Below are 9,436 nucleotides of genomic sequence, written 5' to 3'. Positions count from 1 at the left end.
TCAATCATACATTTTGTGGAACATGATCCTGTAAACCCTAGACCATTTGAAGAAAAATTGTGTTGTATGTATTCATTGTAACTTAATGTAACCATTTTGTGCTTATGATTATACTAGTAATAAAATGTGAATGGCACACATATATGCTTGGGGATGTTTCACTTAGAGGAAAGTCTCTCTTAAATTCCTAGTTACTTTTATACTGCACATCACCATATTGATGACATAGGGGGATGAATGCTTTATCGTGCAATCTATCAATGATATTGTATTTGGATTATTGTGCATGTTACTTACATTAATTTGAGACTTCACATTTCACTCTTTGTGAAACACCCAGCATTGTCATCTTCCAATCTCGGTTTTAGAATTTCAAATACTCTCCACATCATAACTTTTCAACTCATTGTTTGAAGACAGGTATTAGAATGCTATCATAGACCCGGGGAGTGTTTCACTGGGCTTTCCGTCAGTGATTTTCACACACAAATCTGCTCTTAGCCAATCATTTGTGTTGACTTCAGTAGCTTGTAACACTTAGCAGTGAGAATCATTGACAGATTGCTTGTTGAAATGTTCCCTTGATTATTCCTAAGATGTGTGCTTGTATTCTTCCATTCAATTTATTTGTTTACCAGTTACTATGAGTAGATTTATATTATAGAGTGCTACACATGAGTTCTGACCAAAAATAAAGTAGAACTGGATTTGAAAAATATAGAGGTGTTATAGACCTCAGGAAAAAGCACTAATCCTCATCAACATGTCCCTCTGAGAGGACTAAGAAGGATCTGGTTGCCTCATTGCAAGCTTCAATGATAATGTCCAAGTAGTCAGGTAAAAATTAACCTGCCAAAGATAAAAAGAGCTTGATTAGAAACAGAAACTATGTGTTCGTAATAGGTCAAACACATAGTTTCTGTTTGTTCTTACAGCTTATGTCATTCTAGTTTTGTTAGAATTATGACATGACTGTAATTGAGGACTTTTGAAGCTCCCCCCCCCCCCCATATAGTAGTTTTTCACAATGATTATTTTCTTCATGGGGTGCAGTTTCCTTAGAATTCATGTAACTGTTATATTGACAATGATATTGAGATATTAGCACAAATCATTTATCACAGTACATGTATGCTTTGGTTTTATTCATAATTTATTGAATGAGTAATTTTTTAAAAATTTAACTCATTTTCCTTAAGATGGCAAAAACATTGTGTCCATGTTTTAAGGACCAAAGCATGCCCTAGATTTAGAGGTAACCTCCATGCTTGAGAAAAGAATCATGATGTACCACGAAGCCTCTACATTGAGTAAGTAAGAAACCAAACAAATTATTGTCATTGGTACATGTATGAGACTGCAGTACATATATAAGGTTGTCATTAAAAGAAACAGTTGCTTCAGGTAGCATGATTAGCATTTCTTATCAAGACAAGACCTTATATTTGAGATCGAAGACATTGTTGGTCCTTCATACTCTATTGACCCTTGACCTTTGGTGTAACAAATACAGCACAGTCACATGTAGAGATTGTGTTTGTAGAAATATATTGAAGATCTTGGTTCCAGAGGGTACAAAATCCACTTTTAATGAAGAAAAAAAAGTTATTCATATCAGGTTGTTATTATTTAGGGAGTGAAATATCACAAAAGAATTAACATTAAGTTTTATAGTAATCATGAGGAACACATGATTTGATGATCATCTTCCATGAATGTGTGTACAAAATCTGGTCAAGAAATGCATATTTTGTATGAAGTAAAGATTTTTTTTTTACCTTTTGGAACCAAGGTCTGTATTATGGTATGTCAATGTAATGTATGAACCTTTAATTCATATTGGGTACATGGCAAAACCCAGGTGGTATTCTGATTGCAATGGTTTTGATGATAACCCCTGGTTAACTTAGAGCACACTTTTATGGAGTGCCATTTGCCAACTCACTCGCCAGTTACAACGTCAGAAAGTTGTCAAAACATCGATTTGAGTCGTGAAAGGGGAAGAATAGGAAATATTGTGAAATTTAATGAATTAATTTTTGTATTTGTAATAAGGAGTGAAGAAGTATCATGAAACCCAGCAGCATTCCATAGAAGTGTGGTCTAAAGTTCTAGTTCAGACTAGGTTTGATTTTCAGAATACCACTCAATGGCCCGTATTCTGAAGTTGGGTTTAACTTTAACTCAGGTTTAAAGTTGTGGTTTAAGTATGGATAGCCAATTGTTACATAAATCACTAACAGTAGAGATATCATATTTCAGATCATTTGGCTCTCAAATCATTCATAATGGTCTAGGAGGTATAAATAGATGATTGTCTTCACCATCGAATCAGGAAAGTGCACAGTAAACATAAGAAATATACAACTTAATATAAATTTTGACACTTATGGCTTCCCGTAATTTTAGCACAGAGTTAGACCATGGTCTAAGTTAAACCTGACTTCAGAATACGGGTCATTGTGTCTCATGTTTCAGGGCCTGTAACACCAAGGAGATACAATCATTATTTACATCGATTGTAACTATGGTTTGTCACAGACTTAGAGTCATGCTTACTTGTAAAATTGATTCCATCTCTTTATGTAACAGGGCCTAATTTTGTCCATGTTCAATAATTCATGGTAACTTGTATACTTGTATATGAGTCTGATTTTAAACAATACCAAGAAAATCTATTTTGCATACTTGGTATTATGCATAAATATATTTGTTTGTGTTATATGATGTCTTCTTTTGTATTATTTTCTTTGAAGAAGTGGGATATAACAATCGAATGCATGAGAATGCATGTAAGGGATTGGAGAGAAGGAAGGCAATAAAAAAATGTTCTATCAACATTTAGCACTCTTGCTTACTTTTTATTTGTGTTGTGGTTTCATGGGGTATTGAAATGCATTTCTTATTGCAATGTGGTGATAACAGTCCCGGTTCCATGACAATTGCGACATTTGCTCCACTCTAAATTCCACACATTAATGGAATGACCACCTTAAATCCTGGGTTTAACACTAAACCTATACATAGAACCCTATTCTAGCCCTTACCCTATATCTTAGACAAAATGTCATGTCACCAACAGCCCCCCCCCCCCCCACCAAGAAAAATCCCCACCCAATGCAATACATTTCCTTTAAGCATGGACCTATTACAATAATAGGTCCATGCTTTAAGATTGGGTGTGAATGGTGCAGTGATATTTCATGGGGGGACAAATTACTATACTATACTATATATTTAAAACAAATGCCTCCATCCCACTATGCACTTCAATCGGGTGAAAATAGTTTGTATGAAAAGTCAGTTCTAATTATTGAGATAGTGATGTCTTGGGTCACAGAATGCTTTCGACTATTTTGAAGATCAGACCCCTCGTCAAAAATAAATGATTGATAACATACTGGGAGCTGCATAGCTCCTTAATTTAAGTAATTTTAGATCTCATGTTGAATGCATAAATCATCTGTTCAATGAGCAAAACTACCATCTGAATTGATTCATCAAATTCAGTCCGCTAAATTTAATTTCTGATTGAATGCAAGCTGTTGTTTAAATACCAAATTCTTATTTAAAATGATAATTCGGATACTGTTGACTGTGTAGATTGGTTTTATATTTCATGCTTTAATGCTAATGGGGAAAAACATATATCCCCAAGAACAATATTGTCGATCAATAACTCTACATGCTTTCTCATGAAAAATACAGGGGTTATTGATTTTGATATTTCTGCTTCCTAAAAATTAATCGCGTTGCATCTTTTAGGCTGAAATCAAGTATAAAATTTGATAATTTTAGAAAGCCTCGACATATCAAAATATTTTGCAGAAATCAAACGATTATTTGGTTTAAAGGCCACCGCACACCTTCACTGCAAAAACGCCGGTGTTCATTTTACACCAACCTGGGGCCCGTAACACAAAACTTAGCAATGATCGTAGAACATTTTTCTACGATTGATTCCATAGACTACAATGTACAATCAATCGTAGAAATCAAGCGTACGATCAATCGCTAACCTTTGTGTTACGGGACCCAGGCAGGGGCGTAGACAACGGGGGGGGGATGAGGGGGATGCATCCCCCCACCTCACAAGGTGGGGGGGATGGCATGTACAATCATCCCCCCAGGTTTTGGGGAATGATATTTGGTTACTTAATAAGTCATAATGATGATAATAATAGTAATAATACTAATGATAACAATTATAATATTAATAATAATAATAATTATGATGATGATAATAATAATCCTCATCATTATTGTAATTGTGTTTATTGTTATTAGCCGTTATGGTTCCGATTTCTTCACAAACTTACAAAGCAGTATTGTTACTCCATGGATCATAGTGATACTGTTTATGTTTTTTGTATCTGTATGTTAATGAGCCGCCAGCCAATATCCATCTATGGATACCATGCCTGTTTCTTTGAGGTAAAAAAAAGCATAGTATGTACGTATTCATTATGCTTTATAATGAACAAACATATTGTTATTTGTTTGTTGTTTATGTGTTCTATTCACAAATGGCCACAGAGGCTGTTTTCATTCATAACCACATACCCATATCAAGACAACAAAGACTATACCTGCGTGTACACAGTTGACATTGGTTTTTTTTCTGAAGAGGTGTAACAGCAAAATTCACAGAGATAAATAAATACGTAGTGTGGTTCAATATGCAATACTATGTGTCAGTCCATTCTGTATTCGTATGCCACGGTGTGTAGATCTTGTCGATGTATGTCTGTCCATTCAAGGCGTAGTATGTGTGTGGTGCGCGCACCCGTGTGTGTGTGTGTGTGTGTGTGTGAGTATGTGTGTGTGTGCGTGCGCGCTTGTGTGTGTTATTTTACCTCATTAAGTATGCATCAGATTGCACGATTTCAAGTTCAAAATTGCAACACATCAGAGGTGTTGAAACAACACCGGTTTGGCATTAGACTATAACATCAATTTGGCATTTTAAGCAACACCAATTAGTGTTAAACCAATATCGGTTTTATTCTTAACTGGTGTTTTATCAACACCTCTCTGGTGTGGACCGACATAGATAAATGCAGGCTGGTGCTAAATTGACCCCGGCGTTTTTGCAGTGTGCGAGTGGTCTGCGAACCAATCATTTGGAGTAAAACAGAGAAGAATTTGATGCTGATATTGAGACATGGAATATCTTCCTGCGTAATGTTGTAATTCATCGTACGAATACCTATATTCAAATGTGTGACTATACCTATGCTATCAAGTGAATTTAATACTTATATCGACCGTCATAGCAATCGTACGATTGACTACGATTTGAAACTGATTTGGCCTTTACTCCGAAATAAAGGCTTACAATCATCCAAAATTGTTATATTGGGTATTCTGTTTCAATTAATTCAATTAATTTAAACAAGGGGCGGCGGAGCAAAGTTGAAAGTGGGGGGGGGGGGGGCACAGGGAAAAGGGGCACTTTTTCTTTCGAAAACAAAGAAAAATGACTCATTAACAGTGGCGTAATGGGCCAAAATTTTGAGGGGGCTAGATATGTCGTATCACGTAAATTTTATAACGAAAATCCAAATTTTGTGATAGATTTTGACAACTATCGGAAAATAATACCATATTTCACCCTTCTTTCTTTCCTTTTTCTATTTATTTTTTTTTGTTGTGAAAAATTTGGGGAGGGGGCAAGAGCCCCCCCCCCCCCCACCTGTACGCCTCTGCTTATCTACCCCACTCACATGATCCTTTTACTTTTCATTCACATTTTCAGAAAATGAGCAAAATGCGGTTTATTCCAAAATCGGGTCGCAGACGTGTATGCGGCGGCCTTTTTTATAGCTCAGATTTCGTTCGGAGTAATAGTTCTTCTTTCTTTCTTTCTTTCTTTCTTTCTTTCTTTCTTCCTTCCTTCCTTTTTTTTCTTTCTTTCTTTCTTTGTCTTAAAAAAACCCACTGTATTTCCCGGGTGTATTTCGTCTTACTTGTTTACTGCTTACTAAACTTTCGCTTAGCTGTAGATTTTCTCCATTTGAGATTATTATTCTCAATCTCATGTGGTACGGGGTCTTGATTGAGCGACTGAATAAATCTGGAAAACGACGTACTCCATCAAATTAGTGAGAAGTTAGCACAGCAACCGAATCCAAATCCTGACTCTGGGCGAAACAAAAATTGAATCTTGGCGCAGATGTGGCTAATCGTGATGAGGAATGCTACTACAAGGAAGCCTCAAGGTCTCCATATACCTGCTCGCTCGCCATCCACTCCAAAATCAGTTTGAGCTAATTAATGAAAAATTGATTGATGATTGGACGCAGAACGTGACACCGCAGCAAGTTATTTAATTTATTTCTCGGTGACTGGATGGGAAATTGTGCTTGAGGCTACAGCAGTGACTTCCAAAATGGTGTTTTCTTCATGGCGCGTTAACATCCACAAAAGTAAAAATTATATGTATGTGACTCTTTCTGAAACACAAAATCATTGTTATTTTACTTAATCACTTCAGACTATATCTCGTCCATATCAAGTTGGATCGGATGTAATTATATCAATCATACAACGCAGCCACTACAGACCCTATGCCTTAGATTCTATATATATACGAATGATACACTATACAGATATGAAATGCAAGAAAATGATTCTCCAAGATCCCTCATAGAAAATGCAAAACTTTATTTTTATCGAGAGGCTTTTTCGAGAGCAGTGTGGTGAACTACCGTTCTCACAATGATCATACTTTTTATAAATCTAAGACATCTCTCCAAAAAATGGAAGCTATTTTTAACAAGTATCGCGCGTAAAATGAGAAGATATCGCACTCACTTGCTTCGCTTACTCGCATTTTCAAAGTAAGGGGATATTCGGGAACGGATATGTCGCCCTTGCAGCGGCGCTTCAGGAAAGTTGGGTGATTGCCCCCAGTGTTTTTTTTTTAAGAAGTAAAACAGAGAAACGAGAAAAAAAGAGGAAGGAAAAAAAAAAGAAGAAAGATATCTAAAAATTGATGCATTGGTGGTGTAACCTTATTATCATGATTTAATTGAAGAAAATTACATCTGGGTACCAAAAAGCCGCCCTTGATACTCGTTATGGTACACTCGTAGAGTGATTGGTCAAAATAAACTAATGTGGTCAGATGCCGACTGGAAAATACATGTCAAATTCTATTATAATATACCTGCTGTCAGGGGCGGATCCTGGATTTTCAAAAAGGGGGGGGGCACACATTTTCCCGGGTAAAAAGTGACAAGCAAAAAAAAAAGGGGGGGTTTCACCAATAATTTAAAGTCATTTCGTCCATGGGTAATTTGACAAGCAAAACGAAAAAAAAGGTCCTCACTTGTGTATGAACGACGTATTCCTTTAAAAATGTATGCTGTTATTTTCAAAAGGGGCACATTACTGTAAAAACGGCATATTTACATTAAAAATTTTGATCATTGCTCTCAAGGGGGTTACGTACACCCCCCCCCCCCCCCCTCCCCTCTTCTGGATCCGCCAGTGCCTGCTGTCATGTATCTTGGATTTTTGTTGATTTTAAACATCTCTCCTTGTTTTTGGTCAGACCTCATATTCTCCAATATATTGGATAGTTTTACAAATCATTTTGATTGTGTACCTCTCACAGTCATTAGAATCTACCCGGTTGTGTTTGGAAAGTAGTTGATTCCTTCATGGACCTACTAGGTCCATGATTCCTTGAATGTATTTTTATCGGGAATTATTGCGGCTATCCCCGATCACTCCCGGTAGCCGTGGTAGCATGGGAATAGCAGGGCATTGGGAGTTTTCTACTACCCTGGGTATAGTGTTAACCTAACGGTACCTACCCCCCCCCCCCCCTTTGAGAGCCATGATCAAACATTTTAATGTAAATATGCCGTTTTTACAGTAATGTGCCCCCTTTTGAAAATAACAGCATACATTTTAATGGGAATACGTCGTTCATACACAAGTGAGGACCTTTTTTTGCTTGAAAAGATGATTGAGTTTTCTAGGTCAGCCAGCAATATTTTTTTCTGAATCAGGCAGATATCTCTCCGTTTCGAAAATTGTGTTCTCTTCGATCAGCTTTTAATTTTTAAGGTGAAAACGCTTCTTCCAACCCAGCGTCCGTCCAATACCTTAATTTGAGTTGGCACTCAATTCTCGTGGTGATACAGCCTGTAATAGAGTTAACAAGGTTTTAAGTTTTAAGGCATATATACAGACAGATGGAGCAGATAGGAGTGAAAAGAGAAAGGATATTAGAAACAAAAGGAAAACAACAACAACAACTGAAAAGAGTGCGGGATATTAGAAACAGAGCGAGAGAGAACGAGGGAAGATGGATTGGGGATGAGTAAAATAGAACAGAGGAGAGGGGGAGAGGGGAGATGGAAAGATTAGAAGTGAGGATCGAAAGAGAGAAAAAAGAGGGAGGGTGCATGGTGGTGAGATCGAGGGAGAATTGTATGGATAATTGGCCATGGAAAGAGAAAAAAAGAATATACACTCGAAGAGTACAACAGTAATGACCGCTGACTATTGCATTTGGAGCAAACATGCCATATGGCCAAGAGTTTATTATCATCAATGATGATGATCTAGATTGACTGCGGAGATTTGAAGATTTCACCATATTTTTGTATTCTAAAGAGACAATTAAAATTGGAAGTGTGAAATTGTTTTTCAGTAGGTCTATATACAAGTCCAAGCAGAAGCTTGTGCTTTCTCCACTAATCGTCTCTCAAGATAGATTTTGTTTGGCAAAAAATAAACTGATTTATCACCAGACATGGCGTTTGCTAGCAATGCTGCTCCGTAAAAAATATATCACAGAGAAAAGTCGATAGAATAAACATAATAGGGGAAGAGGATTCATTAAAATCGTAATCGGGATTATCGTTGTTAGTTCGCCAGGGTTGTCGATTTACAAAAGTGATCAATTCCCTTTATCATCGACTTGAATAGCCTGCACGGCCCAGTCCTATATCATGATTTCTCGAGCACTGCAACATTCAATTTTTTACTCATAATTTTCATGCCAGGTGAAAATAATCCGGTAAAAAATAATCCTGAAAATATCTAGATGTCGAATTAGTGTGTTTTCCGTCATCACTACATTGTTTCACGTGTCTGAAGGTCTATCTACATAGTTATTAACCCACCATTGTGTCTCAACGTTTTTTCTCCCCGCTCTACCCCTTCCAATAGGACCTATTCACCCCCCCCCCCCCCGCTCAAATTCGCTATCCTTCTCTTTCCAAGTTTTCACTATCATATTCGCTCTGAAAATTGAAGCCAAGTACCATGCAGTAATAGCCTATACAGGGGGAAAACATCACCTTTTTATACGGTTGTTATTACGATATAATAATCTCATCGATTGTCTGATTGAGTTTGTTCAGCTTCACCGTTTGTTCTCGTCAACAGCTAATGGTTACGATGAGAGCAAGGCTTG

The sequence above is a fragment of the Lytechinus pictus genome, chromosome 10 (genome assembly GCF_037042905.1).
Source record: "Lytechinus pictus isolate F3 Inbred chromosome 10, Lp3.0, whole genome shotgun sequence".
Taxonomy (NCBI): domain Eukaryota; kingdom Metazoa; phylum Echinodermata; class Echinoidea; order Temnopleuroida; family Toxopneustidae; genus Lytechinus; species Lytechinus pictus.
The sequence above is the reverse complement of the archived record's forward strand: the minus strand, read 5'-3'. Positions refer to the sequence as shown.